The sequence below is a fragment of the Alligator mississippiensis genome, chromosome 15 (assembly GCF_030867095.1).
Source record: "Alligator mississippiensis isolate rAllMis1 chromosome 15, rAllMis1, whole genome shotgun sequence".
Taxonomy (NCBI): domain Eukaryota; kingdom Metazoa; phylum Chordata; order Crocodylia; family Alligatoridae; genus Alligator; species Alligator mississippiensis.
Window position 1 is genome coordinate 25,364,621 of NC_081838.1, and position 17,627 is coordinate 25,382,247.

Consider the following 17,627-nt stretch of genomic DNA (forward strand, 5'->3'; position numbering starts at 1 on the left):
GTGGTGCTTTGACATGGCAACATCAAGGTGACACAAATCTGCCCAGACTCCAATGTGGCCCCCTGGCTTGTAACCTGCCAATGCCAAGGCCACCCATGGCATGGCCAAGAGACGCCCTAGCCATCCTGTGAGGACTAATTTGAGCAACAGAGCTTCTGCAAATCATCCAATTAAGGTGATGGCTCCACCTCCTTGGAATGAATCTCCTCCTCCTCTGAGGTCACCTTTTCTCAGTGCCAGCTGTGTGTGTGGCAGGGGACACAGCCTTCAACAGGAAGTCAGGGCGGTGGGCCGGGAAGGGGGAGGGAATCTGTTATGCCATATCACTGAAGGGAAGGGATTAGATCATCCCTAACAGGGGCCTGTGGCAAGTCCCTGAGCAAGAACATGAAGGCAAGAATAGACGCTTGAAGGATGCCTTACAGTGGCGGTGGATAGCGGGTGCACGGGTGTGCACGTGCACCCCGGGAGAGCGCTGGTCCTCCCCCTGAAAGCCACCACTCCCTGGTTAAGCAATGGTCACACGGGCAGCTGGGAGTGCCTCTGTGAGCACGGCCAGGGAGTGGGGATGCCAGTAGAAGCACCACTGGCACTTCTGGCTGGGCAGTGAGGGGACTCTCACCAGTTTGCGACATTGGTCACCCCTCAGGAGCCCAACCCCATGGGGACGATGGGGCAGCTTCTCAGGAGTCAGGACCTGGCAAAAGGCAGGGTCCCCCTTTCTGACCCAGGTTAGACTACAGGAGCCATTCACAGGTGCTGTCCCACCACCAGTCAGCAAGGGAGCTTTGACCTGCTCTGTTCCCAGCCTGGGCCAGTTCACCCCTCCTTAAGCAACCTGGAGACTCCAAGCTACCTCAGGGTCCCCATGCTGGTGCCGACCCCAGTTTGGACACCTGCTCAACATGGCCTGCTAGAGCCTTGAACTCCCAGGTTTAAGCAGTCCACCAACCTCATCCTCCCAGACACTTGGATTACAGACACAAGCCACTGTGCCCAGCTGGGCCTCCTGCTAAGAACAGGCCCCTGTGTTGCCGTATTCAGCAGGCATGTGAAAACCTTTGGCCAGTCACTAACAGGGGCTGGGCCCAATTTTTGGATTAAACATTAACTTTCTCAATGTAGCTCCAGCCTCATCACAGATATGTTGGGAATTCTCCTTTTCACTCCCTTTTACCATGAACAAATTCCCCCACTGAGAAACAACATTGCAATAAAACAAGGCATATTACAGGGGAGGTGAAGAATATGCAACCTTAAGGAGTCTTCATTTTGCTGAAGTGCCAAGCTCCTTCTCTCTGAAGATCAAGGCTCCTGTGTGCAACTAGGGATGGCCTTGTCTCTCTGTGCTATTTAATTTCTCAATAATTGGTGATGAGGTGCAAACTTCCCTGACTCCCTGCCTGTAAGAATATGTATGGATCTCAGAGGCAAAACCAGCAGGAGCAGAAAGGAGGAGTCTGAAGGAGGAACAGGACATGAGGGGAGGAGACAGGGGAGGAGAAGAGTCATTGAGGCTGGGGGAGAAGAGCAGCCCTGTAACAGCTCTGTGTGAAACTGCTCTAATAAAGACACTGTTTATATGAAGTAGGGAGCTGCTCCTTGATTACCCAGACAGGGTCACATGAAACACGGTGGCAGCAGAAGGCCTGTGAGGAAGTTCAAGAGAAGAGAGAGACCTGTGCCCGAGCAGTGATTCAAACAGATTGTGAGAAGCATGGAGGGACTGAAGCCCCCAGGACAGCTGGATTTCAACACAAAGAGCCTGGCACAGACACGGAAACATTGGAAGCAAGAATTCAGTTTGTATACAGAGTTAACCATGGGTGATTCATAGATTCATAGATGTAGGGTCGGAAGGGACCTTGTAGATCTTCTAGTCTGACCCCCTGGCCTGGACAGGAGAGAAAACTGGGTTCAACTGACCCCAGCCAGGTAGGCATCGAGCCTCCTCTTAAAGACCCCCAGGGTAGGAGCCAGCACCACTTCCCTTGGAAGCTGGTTCCAGATCCTAGCCACCCTGACTGGGAAGTAGCGCCTCCTGATGTCCAGCATGAACCTACTCTCTAACAACTTATGGCCGTTATTCCTTGTTACTCCAGGAGGCGCTCAGGGGAACAAGGTGTCTCCCAAACCCCACTGGTCTCCCCTGGTGAGTTTATAGACGGCCGCCAGGTCCCCCCTCAGCCTTCTCTTGTGAAGGCTGAACAGGTTATGGTCCCTCAGCCTCTCCTTGTAGGGCCTACCCTGCTGTCCCCGGATCATACGAGTGGCTTTCCTCTGGACCCTATCAATGCTGTCCACTTCCCTCCTGAAGTGCGGCGCCCAGAACTGGACGCAGTACTCCAACTGCGGCCTGACCAGTGTCACACAGAGGAGGAGGATCACCTCCTTGGACCTGCTTGTGATGCATCTGTGGATGCACGACAAGGTACGGTTAGCCCTACTGACTGTGTTCTCGCATAGTTGACCCATGTTCCTCTTGGAGTCAATAATGACTCCAAGATCTCTTTCTGCCACTGTGCTTTCAAGGAGGGAGTTTCCCAGCCTGTAGGTATGCTGCTGGTTCCTACCGCCCAAGTGCAGCACCCTGCACTTGTCAGTATTGAATCCCATCCTATTTTCATTGCCCACCCCTGTAACCTGTCCAGGTCCTGCTGTATTCTGTCCTTCCCTTCTAATGTGCCCACCTCACCCCAAATCTTGGTGTTGTCTGAGAATTCAAACAGGCTGCTCTTCACTTGATAAAGAAGAGAAAATGAAGGTAAAGCTGTTTTACTATCTAGTTGGGGGGAAAGGCTGTGAAGTAAGTGCAACACTGACTTCAGGTAACCCTGACACACTAGAACAGTTAATAGCAGAAAAAGCTGCTAATCTTGAAACACTGCCTTACCTGCTCTTGCTCGATTTCTCCCTTTCCTGATGACCCCAGCCCCAAGGTGCACCAGCGTTTCGGACCTTAGATGAGCTGCAGCAGCAGGCAGGAGGACTGGATGGGGCAGGAGAACTGGAGCTTCCTTGTGCCCCAAGCACCAACCATTTGGGGGAGCAAGCTGCTGACCATTCGGTGTGGCAAGGTGGGGGAGAGAGCGAAACAATGGGATTTGTGGGCAGCCCTTGGCAGAAGAGGGCAAGGGGTGGTGGAGCAGCTCTACCAGGCAGTGGGGGTAACACAACACCATGAACAGGACCCCACAGCCCCCCTCGGTTGAGAATCACGGACCTAGACACACGCTCCCGTCCCCAACCGTTCTAGCCCAAAGCTGCTCTGCCCTCCACACGTGCGGTGCCCGGTGGCTCTGGCAGAGACCTCCCCGGAGGTTTTCTCTGGGATTCTCTGCTCCTCTCAGCAGTAGGTGCCTCACTGGCAGCAGGGAGAGCTGCCACATGTTACCTTGCTGTTGAAGGCAGACAAATGTCAGGGGGGAACTCCTCGAAAAGGGAGCTCCTGGATTCCTGGCAGTCTTGTCTCAAAGGGAGAGAAAAGGGCTGAACGTGGAGCTGTGACTTTGCTGTCCTTTCAACAGTCACAAGTCGAGTTCCCGGCTGAGGACAGCAGGGCTCCTGCCTCCGGTATCCAAATGGATCCCCAGACCCGTGCAGGTCGGAGTGCTGAATTTTATACCCCGTATTTACACTCAGAGAGCCTGGGCTCTCCTTCATTACTGCTACCTTCTTCGTCCTCTTCTCTTCCTTTTCTCTGCCTAGGACTGGTTTATTACAACTTAGCAGCTGACTGGGAATCCTGGGAAGTTAAGGTCCCTGCCTAGGAAACCTCCAGGCATTCCCCATGCAAGCTTGTATCCTGCTCCTCATGATTGTTTCCCCTTCAAAGTGTAGTGTTATTTCCACTGAAAGCACCCAGCCTTCACCACACCCAAGCAATGAAACCACTGGTAATGGTCCCTCGAAGCCAGGGACCCAGAAGACAGGTTCGTGGGAAGGGGAAGATCCCAGTGCTCTCCCTGTGAGGGAGAAGAATGTCCAAGGTAGTACATCAACCAGAAACAATATGATCTCCTTCAAGATTGAAATACAAGCAGTGTGTGTGTCTGTTCTCTCTGGTATTGAAAGAGCAAATGTGTTCTCCTGTTGTTCGCCTAATTCCCAGTATGCTGTCCTACCGGTGTTGAAATGTGGAAATGGAAGTCGAAGTGGAACGGGGCTGTTTCGCACAGCCCTAGTATTTACCACCTGCTGCATCGAGGGGCTCTCACCAGGAGTCCATGGACCATCTTGTTATGTGTTCACCCTGGGTGCATCGACAGACAGCGCTTACTGCAGAGCTTGCTAATTAGCTTAGCAGCAAACATCTCAACATGTGCACATGCACCCCTATTAGAGCACAGGAAGCTAATTAACTCCACAGCAGGGCAGTATTCATAAATATAATACTACCGTGCCCTGAACTAGTTACATTCTGTGTGTGTGTGTGTGTGTGTGTGTGTGTGTGTGTGTGTGTGCGCGCGTGCGTGCATGCAGAAATGCCGGTGTACCCACAGACGTCATAGATTTCATACACATTAGTGGTTGGAAGGGACCACACGAGATAATTAGACCAGCCCCCCTGCCGTAGTCAGGAAGTCTGCTGGGAACAAATGTTCCCAGCAGGATACACATCCAAGCACCTTTTCAATGAGTCCAGAGTAGGTGCTTGCACCAGCTCTGGGTGGGGGGGGGCAGGGGGTGGGGAGCATGTTCCAGACCCTGGACACATGGACTGTGAAGAAGGTTTTCCTTATGCCCAGTCTAAATCCAGGAGTTTGTGGTCATTAGACCTTGTTATCCCTTGCAGGGCTCTGGTGAACAACTGCTCTCCCAGCTCCTGGTGCACCCCCTTATGTACTTATAGGCTGCCACCACGTCTTTCCTGAGTCTTCTCTTCTCCAGGCTGAAGAGTCTCAAGTCCCTCAGCAGGAGGATGATGTCCCTGATTTTGTTTGAGACGCATTGGTAGATGTGCGCCAGAGTTTCATTTCCTTTGCCAGCTGCAGCATCTATTTGGTGGCTAATGTTCACCTTGTGCTCAATCAAGACAGCCAAGTCTCTTTTGGTCATGGTGCTCGTGACTGTAGCACCGCCAAGCCTATAGTATGATGCTGTTTTTTTCTCCAAGGTGGAGCACCCCGCATTTCTTGATGTTGAATGCCAGCAGGTTTTGGTTTGCCCACCTTGAGGACGTGTCCATGTTAGCCTGTATCCCCAGCCTGTTTTCCAGTCTGGCTGCCTTCCTCCATAGTTTAGTGTTGTCCACGAACTTTGCCACTCCGCATCTGATGCCTGAATCCAGATCATTAATGAAGATGTTGAAGAGTGCTAGCTGGAGTATTGAGCCCTGAGGAACCCCACTAGTAACCTTTCACCAAGTTGACTTGCTCCCATCAACTAGTACTCATGGGGTCCAACCATGGAGCCAGTTCCCCAGTCACTGAGCTGTGAGATGGTTGAGGCCACGGTTCCCCAGACTTGGCAGGCTGGGACACACTGATGCTTTGGTACAGGGGATGCCTGCTGGCTAGCCCTGCACTGAAGCACTCTCATGCTGCACCCAACATCTCCAGAGCACACTGATCCCGGTTGAAGCATCCCTCAGCTGGCAGGCTACCCCTGCTGGCTGGGGCTGCTCCGACCAGGATCCACACACTGCACATGAATAAAGTGTGGAGCTGATTGCTCCAGTGTTAATTGCTCCCAGGCAAATGTTCCAACAACATGCCCAGGAGCAAAACTTCTGGAGCAATAAGCTGCAGAGTTTTTTCATGTGCACAAATAACATGTGTAGGCATACCCAATGTGAAGTTTCATCCCATAATTTAGACCCACGTGTGCAGGGATACAGCCCCAGGGAGCCTTCAGCTTGGCCTGCAAGCCCTTAACTGTACGTGTGGCCCTTCTCTGGACCCTCTCCAGGTTATCCACATCTCTCTTGAAGTGCGGCGCCCGGAATTGCACGCAGTACTCCAACTGCGGTCTGACCAGCGCCCGATAGAGGGGAAGTATCACCTCCTTGGATCTATTCATCATGCAGAGCAGGGAATAGGCCTCTGATGATGGGTTGGGGAAGTGAGGAGGATGCCTAAAACCCGGCGGAACGGTGTTGGGGGGAAGATTTCTCTCAGGTTTGCCCTTTCTTGAGCACATGCTGCCATTGTTTGATTATCATTACTAGTGGTACAAGTATGAGATGGCAGGTGACAACTACAACTGTCAAGTCAGTGGGCGGCTCATTCTCTTTGCACTTGGTTGCTGTAGGTTAGTTTGGCAGCTCTTTGAAAAATACAACCTATATTTCAGGGAGAAGCTTAAGTAAGCTGTGCATTAAAATAATGCTGAGGTCAGGCTGTGTTTTTTGGATTTCTGTGAAAGTCACAGGCACCGTAAGGAAAGTCTGGAAAATTCACTGAAATGGGCACTTGGAATAAGGGTGGGTGCAAAAGCCCTACATGTACCAAGTAGGAGGACTTTGGACACCAGTTATAAAAAGGAGAGAGAGAGATTTGAAACATATGGCCCCATGGTGCAATGGTAGCACGTCTGACTCCAGATCAGAAGGTTGTGTGTTCAAATCACACTGGGGTCAGCTTCTTCCTTCTTAGCAGTTTCTGAGTTCCTGGCTGACTCTCACCCCCTGTGGTGCTTTCCTTGCTGTGTTAGTGTTGAGGCTGTGAGCAGATGCCAAAGGAGCCCCCTTCTGCAAAACTAGTAAAACACCAGGCCTCAAAGCCTGGTGCAGGTAGAAAAGTTGTTTGGTGTGATGCAGTAGTCTAGGGAACTTTAGAGTCACTAAGGGTGCATCCATGCTTACCAAGTTGGCTTAACTGTCAGAACATTATTATTATTATTATTATGTGTGTATGCACGCTACAGTACCATAGATTTAGTAGATTTCATAGATGTTTAGGGTTGGAAGGGACCTTAGTAGATCATCGAGTTTGAGCACCTGCCCTGGGCAGGAGAGAGCACTGGGGTCAGGTGACCCCAGCCAGGTGCTTGTCCAGTCTCCTCTTACACACTTTCAAGGTAGCGGGGAGCACCACCTCCTTTGGAAGCCCATTCCAGATGATGGAAACCCTTACTATAAAGAAGTTCTTCCTGATGTCTAATCTAAATCCGCTCTCTGTGAGTTTATGGCCGTTGTTCTAAATCCACTGTAGATGGCCGCTAGGTCCCCTCTTAACCTTCTCTTGTGGAGGCTGAAGAGATCCAGGTCCCTCAGTCTCTCCTCTTAGGACCTTACCTGCAGGCCCCTAACCATCCGAGTAGCCCTCCTCTGGACCCTCTCAAGGTTTTCACATCCCTCTTGAGGTGCAACACCCAAAACTGAACACAGTACTCCAGCTGTGGCCTTACCAATACCACATAGGGAGAAAGTATCACCTCCCCAGACTTTTTTGTGATGCACCTGCTTATGCATGATAGAGTGCGGTTAGCTTTACTGGTCATTTCATTACACTGATGACTCATGTTCATGTTGGAGTACACTACGACTCCATGATCCCTTTCCGCTGCTGTGCTGCTTAGGAAGTCATCTCCCAGTCTGTAAGTGTGTTGAAGATTTCTTCTCCCTAGATGCAGTACCTTGCACTTATCTTTGTTAAACTGCATCCTATCTCTGCCCACTTTTCTAACCTGTCCAAAACTGCCTGAATCCATTCCCTGCTGACTAGTGTTTTTACTTTGCGTCACAACGTGGTGTTGTCTGTGTATTCGGACAGAGTGCTCTTCACGCCCTCACCCAGGTCACCGATGAAGACATTGAGCTGCACTGGGCCGAGGACTGAGCCTTGGGGGACCCCACTGCCCACATCATTCCAGATCAATACTGACTCATCCGCCACCATGCTCTGGGTGTGTTCCTTAAGCCAATTCGCCATGTAATTATCTACGTCGCAGCCGCTTAGTTTATTTATGAGAATGGGGTGAGACACCGTGTCTAAGGCCTTTTTAAAATCCGAGTAAATGACATCAATGTCTACTCTGGCGCCTAAGCATTTTGTGACCTGATCGTAAAAAGATACAAGATTAGTCAGGCAGGATCTACCTGCTATGAACCTATGCTGGTTGCCCTTTGGCATCCTTTTCCCTGTTGGACTCCCACAAATGTGGTCTTTAATAATTTTTTCAAAGGTTTTCCCAAGGTTAGAGGTGCGACTAACTGGCCTATAGTCACTGGAGTCTCCTTCCTCCCCTTCCTGAAAATAGGGACTACACTGGCTCTTTTCCAGTCCTCTGGGACCTGTCTTGAGTGCCACGAGTGCTCAAACAGTCCTGGCAGTGGTTCTGCTATGACACTGGCCAATTCCTTCAGCACCCTTGCACGAAGATCATCTGGGCCTGCGCACTTGAACACATTCAGCCCCTCCAAATGTCCCTATACTAGGTTGGCCCTAACTGTTGGTGGGTTGGTGTCCCTCCTGTGCTTACATATCTAGTCCAATTTGAAGATTTGTCTTTTGTCCGTGTTCAGGAATACAGAAGCAAAAAACTCATTGCAGAGCTCAGCTTTGTCTCTCTTATCTGTCACCTATATATGTGTAGAAGTACTTCTTGTTATCTTTAATTTTGGTTGCCAGCCTGTGCTCCATTGCTACTTTGGTCTTCCTAACTGACTCCCTGCAAGTGCGAGCCAAGTAGGTATCGTCCTCCTTGATGGCTACCCCTTCATTCCAAAGTCTGTATGCCTCTTTTCTCACCACTAGTCTTTCCTGGATGTCTCTGTTCAGCCAAAAGAGTTTCTTGGCACTTTTGCCCCTTTTATGTCCTCCTCCGTGCCTGAAGGATTGTTCCCTTGAGGAGTGACCACTGTTCCTGGACTCCTATGTCACCAATGCTCTTATCCTTCAGTGCCTCGCTTACTAACCTCCTGAGCTCATTGAAGTTAGCCCTTCTGGGAGGTCTAGCACTTCTGCCCTACGGGGTATCCTTCCCACCATTTGCTGGATAGAGAATTTTAACAGTTGGTGGTCACTGTCCCCTAGGTTACCCTGTATCCACTGAACTCACACCAAGTCAATCACCAAGTCCAGTAAGGCATTTCCCCTAGTGGGACCACATACCTCCTGCATTAGGTGAAGGTCCTGTATGCAGGTTAAGAACCTACATGAAAGGTCATACCTAGCTGACTGCTCCACCCAGTAGGTCACCCATGACTACCTTGTCCCGTTAGTGTACTGCCTCTGAGAGCTGCCTTGGGAATTCGAGGTCTAGCTCATCGTCCTGGTGTGGCAGTCTGTAATAGACCCCCACGACCAAGTCCCTTTCCCCCAACCCCCTTGTATTCAGACCCACAGTACCCCAATCTGCCCCTCTTTTCATCCCATCTTGATTAAAGAGGATGTGCATTGATCCTTAACAGAGTGCAGCTCTGCTCCCCTCCACCCTTTTCCCCACACTCCTGCTTCTGTACAGCCTATAGCCCTCAATGCCTACTGACCAATTGTGGGTAGGGTCCTATCAGGTTTCAGTTAATCCAACCATAGTCTAGTCTAGCATTCGTCCAAAATTCAAAAAAGAGCCTCTGATTCTGAATGCCTGAAAATGGAGGCAGCCCACATGCCCAGCTGGTTTTACAAAGCTCTTCCCTGTGCAGACAGTGCTATTTATTGGCTGAAACTTTGGCCTGGGCTTCAGAAAAATGGGATTCAACTGCACTCTCTTTCCCCAGGCTTCCCGGGTGACTTCAGTTACATCTCTTCACTCCTGTGTGTCTCAGTTCCCTCCTCTATCGAATAGTGTTGATGATAACTAGCTCCTAAGCAAGGTGCTTTGAGATTATCTGGTGAAAAAGCATGTGTGTATGTGTGTTAAATTGATAAAAGTAACAAAACCCACCCCTCATTTCATACAATTTTGAAAATCTCAATCAATAAAAATCAAAATAAATGCTTGAAAATAAACATCAATTTTAGTGGCTGATATTTAAAAAAAATCAAATTCTGTCAAGCCTAGTTAGAGAGGTAGTTAGGAAGATCATACAGTAATTACAGCAGCACAGACAATACTCCAACATAGGGCAAAAATCACATGAACCACACAAACTGAGGATGACGTTACCCACCTTCCATATAACGGCCACGCGTGCACAGCTGCTCAGGGTGACAGACTCGCAAGTCTCTCCCATACTGCCCTGCTGTGTGTTATGGGGGTATAAGCTAGATTGTGTCCCTGGGCTGACTTCTGATCCTTAGGAAGCCTGTCTCTCCTGCCCCTGACCAGACCATACATGTCCAGTGGAGAAAGCCTTGCAAGTTCAGAGTAATCACTTGGTTAGCAAGATAATGGAGATCCACTGTCTAAAGGAAAAGGCAATGCTGGTGGTTTCCAGCTGCCCTGAAGTCACTGTTGGAATGAGCTCAGAATAAACCCAACCCAATCAAGGAATCCAGGTAATCAGTCCCTTGAGGCTGCAGGAAAGCAGGCCCCACCTATAACAGGCTCAGATAGCAGCCCTGGGCCTAGCAGTTCCTCCTTGAGTAATCAGGGCATCCAATCCCCTGTGGAGGCAAAAAACATTGCTCCAGCCTTTAAAAGCAAGTCCCAGATGGCAGTAGAGTGGTTGGAGAAAGGCTCTTGACCTTCCTTGGCTTTTGCTTACCTGCAATTCTAGCTCTAACTCACTCCTGGCCTGCCCCAGGTTGTCCTAGGCTCTCAGCTTACCTCAAACACAGGTCTTGACTTTAAGTTTACTATAGCCCTGGTTTTGATGCCTGGCTCTCTGCAAACCCAGTTGTTGGACGTTGTCTGATTTATCGGGTAACCTTCCTTTGGCTGCCCAGGCCCTAGTAATGATGCTTACCACAGGTTGGCAGGGTACGAAACAAAAACAAGGTTTCTTACAGGGGACAGAAAGAACACAAGAGAACAAGGAGTTGTCAGTCTAGAGCTGAGCATGCAAAAGGAAAACAGAAACACCTCACCCTGGGCTCTACCTTGAAGAAGTTTTCGGTCAGTTTTGTGGATTCGAGAACATATAATAATGGAACCAATCCAAAGAGTCACTGGTTGGGAACCGGTTCACAGCTGTGTGATGTGCTGTTGCTCCAGCAGCTTGGGGTAAGAGTGAGCATGCTGTTTTTCCTGTCTTGCATGCGGTAAGGGGTGCTTGCCCTCCTGCTTTGGGGCTTGCACAGGGTGGGTGTCTTGTGGTTTTGGACATTTTCACTATTGCCTTTTCACTTCTCTCCTCAACATGAGCTCCATAACTTTCAGTAGCCTCCGAATGACTGAAGGCTGCAGAGCGTTGGCCCCCCTTGGATGGCAGGGGGAGGTTTAGGGACGTGAGGGCTGGCTTCATGGCTCAGGGCTAAAGAGAATTCGTTTAGGAATGATGAGCTCAATTCTCCCTGGAGCCTTGAGGATCATTTCTGTTCTCAGTGATGGCAGATGACAGACAAAGAAACAATGGTTTCAAGTTGTAGGAAGGGAAGTTGAGGTTAGGAATTAAGCAAAATGTTCTCCTGAGGAGGGTATTAAAGCACTGGAACAGGCTTTCCAGAGAGGTTGTGGAATCTGCAGCCTTGGCGGCTTTGAAGACCCAGGTGGATAAAGCCTTCACTGGGATGGCATAAGTGGGGCTGGTCCAGTGCACTGCACCAGTGTTGCCTCCCCTCTGGACCTTTGCAACAGGTATGAAACTCTTCCAGCCCCAGTCGAGCCAGCACAGCTACCAACTCCTGCAGGCAATGTAGACTCATCCACAGCTACTGTCCCTGCTCTCCCTAAGACCACTCATAGAGTGCCTGGGGGCACAGGTGGTGTTTTCCTCAATCATCCCGGTTTTGGGCTATGGGCAGATGAGGGAGAGGAAGATGGAGGTAGTTAACCAAAGACTGTGGTGCTGGTGTCATCATTAAGGCTTCAGCTTCCATGATCACAGTCCGCTCTTTGGTGAGAGAGGCAGTGGTCTACTGGGAAGAGATGGCCTCCAGCTCACTGCGCTGGGGAGGAGACTCTTCTCAGCCAGACTGGCTGACCTGCTCAACCAGGCTTTAAACTAAGCCTGAAAGGAGATGGGGGGACTACCACCACAGCAAGCCCACTGGGCAAGTTTTGCAAATCCAGGAGGCTAAGGCACTCAAGGGAACCCACTCTGACCCCAGCCCCAGAACAATGTGTAGGGAAGACAAGGGCCACCAATGGGACACTTACGTGCCTGTACACCAATGCCAGGAGCTTGGGGAATAAGCAGGAGGAACTGGTCCTCCTGCGAGACAAGAATGACTAAGATCTCATAGGGATAATGGAGACCTGGTAGGACTCCACTTTTGACTGGGCCACAGGTATAGACGGCTATACCTTGTACAGGATAGAACATGTAGACAAAAAGGGTGGGGTGTAGCTCTCTACGTCAAGGAAAGCTACGCATCCCTGCAAGCCAACATTGGCACCCAGGGTGGAGGACTAGAGACTCTCTGGGTTAAAATCCACGGTGAACATGGCGCAGGGGACACAATGGTGGGAGTCTTCTACAGACCTCCTAGCCAGGATCAAGAGCTCGACCAGGAATTTGCCAGGGAACTGGCTGAGGTTGCACGCTCCCAGTGCATAGTTGTCATGTGAGATTTTAACTACCCATATATCTCATGGGAAGAGCACTCAGCCAAATCTGAATGGTTGCAAAGCTTCCTCATGTGTGGATGAGCTCTATCTGACTCAAGAAGTCTATAGACTGATGAGAGGCAAGGTGCTGCACGACCTGGTACTAGCAATGAGGCATGACTTAATCAGCAACCTAACAATCTGATCACCTTCACCGTCCACTGTAAAGCTGGAAAGTCAGTCAGCAATGCAGAAGTCCTCAACTTCTGGAAAGCTGACTTTAACACCTTAAGAGGCATGTTGGCAAGACCCTGAGGGACCATGACCCAAAGGGGAGGGGAGTTCAGGATGAGTGGTTGCTCCTCAAGGGAGGGATCCTGAAAGCACAAGCAATGTCTATCCCCTCTTGGAGGAAAGGCAGCACATGGGCACAGCAGCCCCCTTGGCTCTTCAGGGAACTAGTGGACCTCCTGCATCTAAAAGTAAGGCCTATAAAAGATGGAGGACTGGATCCACCTCAAAGGAGGAGTATTGTACACTGGTCCAGACCTGTAGGGAGCAAACCAGGACAGCCAAGGCTGCTACTGAGCTCAAACTGGCTACACGTATCAAAGACAATAAAAAGGCCTTTTTTAGATACGTGGGGAGCCGGAGGAAAAGCAAGGGTAACATTGGACCCCTGCTAAACCATATGGGACAACTGAGGCCCATGAAAAAGCCAATGTGCTTAATGGGTATTTTGCATCGGTTTTTCACCAGCCCCAGGGCATGACCCTGCTCAATACGGGATGAGAAGGCCAGGGTGAGAGAGAATTGTTGCCCTTCATCGATGTAAACCATGTGAAGGAACACCTTGAGAGGCTGGACACCTTCAAGTCAGCTGGCCCAGACAGTTTACACCCCAGGGTACTTAAGGAGCTGGCAGGCATCATAGCTCAGCCAGTAGCATGGATCTTATAGATTCATAGATTCATAGATGTTAGGGTTGGAGGGGACCTCAATAGATCATCAAGTCCGACCCCCTGCATAAGCAGGAAAGAGTGCTGGGTCTAGATGACCCCAGCTAGATACTCGTCTAACCTCCTCTTGAAGACCCCCAGGGTAGGGGAGAGCACCACCTCCCTTGGGAGCCCGTTCCAGACCTTGGCCACTCGAACTGTGAAGAAGTTCTTCCTAATGTCCAGTCTAAATCTGCTCTCTGCTAGCTTGTGGCCATTGTTTCTTGTAACCCCCGGGGGCGCCTTGGTGAATAAATCCTCACCTATTCCCTTCTGTGCCCCCGTGATGAACTTATAGGCAGCCACAAGGTCGCCTCTCAACCTTCTCTTGCAGAGGCTGAAAAGGTCCAGTTTCTCTAGTCTCTCCTCGTAGGGCTTGGTCTGCAGGCCCTTGACCATACGAGTTGCCCTTCTCTGGACCCTCTCCAGGTTATCCGCATCCTTCTTGAAGTGCGGCGCCCAGAATTGCACGCAGTACTCCAACTGCGGTCTGACCAACGCCCTATAGAGGGGAAGTATCACCTCCTTGGACCTATTCGTCATGCATCTGCTGATGCACGATAAAGTGCCATTGGCTTTTCTGATGGTTTCGTCACACTGCCGGCTCATGTTCATCTTGGAGTCCACTAGGACTCCAAGATCCCTTTCCACTTCCGTGCCACCCAGCAGGTCATTCCCTAGGCTGTAGGTGTGCTGGACATTTCTCCTCCCCAGGTGCAGCACTTTGCATTTCTCCTTGCTGAACTGCATCCTGTTGTTTTCTGCCCACTTGTCCAACCTATCCAGGTCTGCCTGCAGCTGTTCCCTGCCCTCTGGCGTGTCCACTTCTCCCCATAGCTTTGTGTCATCCGCAAACTTGGACAGAGTACATTTCACTCCCTCGTCCAAGTCGCTGATGAAGACATTAAAGAGTATCGGTCCAAGGACTGAGCCCTGCGGGACCCCACTGCCCACACCCTTCCAGGTCAAGACCGACCCATCCACCATGACTCTTTGGGTGCGACCCTCTAGCCAATTCGCCACCCACCGGACTGTGCAGTCATCCACATCACAGCCTCTTAACTTGTTCACCAGTATGGGGTGGGATACCGTATCGAAGGCCTTCCTGAAGTCTAAGTATACGACATCTACCCCTCCTCCTGTGTCCAGGCGTTTCGTAACCTGGTCATAGAAAGAGACTAGGTTGGTCAGGCACGATCTGCCCGCCACAAACCCATGCTGGTTTCCCCTCAGCATAATTTGCCCTGCCGGGCTCTCACAAATGTGAGCCTTGATAATTTTTTCAAAGACTTTACCAAGGATGGAGGTGAGACTGACCGGCCTATAGTTGCCCGGGTCCTCCTTCCTCCCCTTTTTGAAAATGGGGACCACGTTAGCCCTTTTCCAGTCCTCCGGGACTTGGCCCGTGTGCCACGAGCATTCGAATATTCCCGCCAGTGGCTCTGCAATGATGTCGGCCAGTGCCTTCAGCACCCTCGGATGGAGCCCATCCGGGCCTGCCGACTTAAAGGCATCCAGTTCTTCCAAGTGACTCTGCACCATCTCAGGATCTACGTATGGAAGTCTGGCGCCTTGCTGCTGCCTCTCTACAACCCCAGTGAGAGACTTGTTGTGCCCCTCACTTAGGAACAAGTGAGCACCGGAGGTGGTGCAAGCACCTCCTCTGATTCATAGAGTCACAGGTGCTAGCGTCGGAAGGAACCTCAACGGATCATCGAGTCCGACCCGCTGCCTAGGCAGGAAAGAGTGCTGGGGTCAGATGCCTATCCAGCCGCCTCTTAAAGACCCCCAAGGTAGGGGAGAGCACCATCTCCCTTGGAAGCCCATGCCAAATTTTGTCCACTGTTACTGTGAGGAAGTTTTTCCTGATATCCAGCCTAAATCTGGTCTCTGTCAGTTTGTGACTATTGTTCCTTGTTACCCCAAGAGGTGTGCTGGTGAACAGAGCATCTCCGATCCTTTGCTGCATCCTGTCTATGTCACAGCCTCTGAATTTATTTATGAGAATAGGATGAGATACCGAATCAAAGGTCTTACTAGAGTCCAAGAAAATCACTTCCACGTTTACTCCTGCATCTAAGCATTTTGTGACCCTGACATAAAACAAAACCAGATTGGTCCAGCATGGTCTACTTGCTACAAATTCATGCTGGTTTCCCTGCTGCATTATTTTTCCCGCTACACTCCCACAAATATGAACCTTCATAATGTTTTCAAAGACCTTTCCAAGGATGGAGGTGAGACTGCCTGGCCTATAATTACTTGAATCCTCTTTCCTCCCCTTCTTGAAAATAGGGAGCACATTGGCCCTTTTCCAGTTGTCTGGGACCTGATCCTAGTGCCACAAGTGTTCAAACAGCCGTGCCAATGGTTCTGCTATGACACTGACCAATTCCTTCAGCCCCCTCACATGCAGCTCATCCAGGCCTGCTGACTTGAACACACCCAGTCCGCCCAAGTGACTCTGCAGAGTCAGAATCGACAACGGTGGGCTGGTGTCCCTCTGACGCCCGTCTAAGAACCCATGAGGAGACTTATCTTGAGCTCTGTTCAGGAACTCTGAGGCAAAAAAAACTCATTGAATAGTTCAGCCTTGTCCCTCCTCTGTCACTAATTGCTCCTCCTTGTTCAGTAGGGGTCCTATGCTGCTCTGTGCCTTGCTTTTCCTCCCTACGTACCTAAAATAAGACTTTTTGTTGTCTTTAATTTGTGTTGCCAGCCTCAGCTCTGTAGTTGCTTTGGCCTTTCTAACTTCTAAGTAGGTGTGCTCCTCATTGGTAGTTTCCTCCTGCTTCCACCGCCTATATGCCTTCTCTATTGCCCTTGGGCTCCCCTGGATTTCCCTGTTTAGCCAAGGAACCTTTTTGGCTCCTTTCCCCCTTTTCCCTCATACTGGGATAGTCTTCCTGTGTGCCCGAAGGATCATTTCCTTGAGGAACAAGCACCCTTCCTAGACTCCCATCTCTCCAATACTCTTCTCCTGCAGTGTGTCATTGGCTAGACTCCTAAGCACACTGAAGTTAGCTTTCCTAAAGTCAAGCACTTCCACCCTACTTGTTATCTTACCCACCCTACGCTGCATGGTGAATTCGATTGATTGGTGGTCGCTGTTCCCAAAGTGACCACGAATCTGCAGCTCGCCTAACAGGTCCTCCCCTGTAGCCAACACCTAGTCCAGTAAGGCATTCCCTCTAGCGGGACCGTATACCTCCTGCACTAGGTGAAGGTCCTGCATGCAGGTTAAGAACCTACATGAATGGTTGGATTTGACTGACTGCTCTCCCAGCAGATGTCCGGGTAGTTTAGGTCCCCCATGACAACCACGACCCTAGACTGTACGGCCTCTGACAGCTGCCTCAAGAATTCCAAGTCTAGCTTTTCCTCTTGGTGTGGTGGTCTGTAGCAGACCCCTGAAACCAAGTCCCTTTTCCCATGACCTCCATGTATCCTAACTCACAATGCCTGAACTTTCTCCTCTGATCCCATTTTGATTAGGGTAGATGTATAATGCTCCTTTACATAGAGAGAAGCCTCACCCGCTTTCCTCCCTACTCTGTCCCTTCTGTACAACCTGTAGCCCTCAATGTGTACCTCCCAGTCATGGGTAGGGGCCCGCCAGGTTTCCATTAGCCCCCCACTAAATCAAAGTTATTATCTGCAAGCAGAAGTGCGAGTTCTTCCTGCTTCTTCCCCATGCTCCTAGCATTAGTATAGAGGCACTTGCGTCCTCTGAATGGTGCCTTTGGTGCCCCCCATTCTGATGCCCAAAGGGCCCCTTGGTACACCTGGGGTGTACTGCTGCATGTCTCGCAGTTTGTAGGTGCTAGACTCTCTCCATCTCCTGCCTCTCTGTCTCGTCATACTTAGTTTAAAGCCTGATATAGGAGGTTAGCCAACCTCTAAGAAAAGAAACTCATACCTTTTATAGAGAGATGATGCCCATTGCGTCCCAGGAGGTCCCTCACACAGAAGTGCAGATCATGGTCCAGGAAGCCACAACCCACACGATGGCACCAACTCCGGAGTGGGTTGACTTCCCTGACACAGGTGACATGATACCTACTGTGATCGCTGACAAGAAAAACAAAGCAC

The 17,627-nt window shown here is 50.5% G+C and overlaps 1 non-coding gene across 1 annotated transcript; it reads left to right on the forward strand.

Annotated features, from left to right (window-relative positions):
• The first annotated feature begins 6,508 nt into the window (after nt 1-6,508).
• TRNAW-CCA (transfer RNA tryptophan (anticodon CCA)) lies at nt 6,509-6,580 on the forward strand. Its single transcript has one exon. It is a non-coding gene; the product is annotated as a tRNA-Trp (tRNA).
• Nucleotides 6,581-17,627: the final 11,047 nt, after the last annotated feature.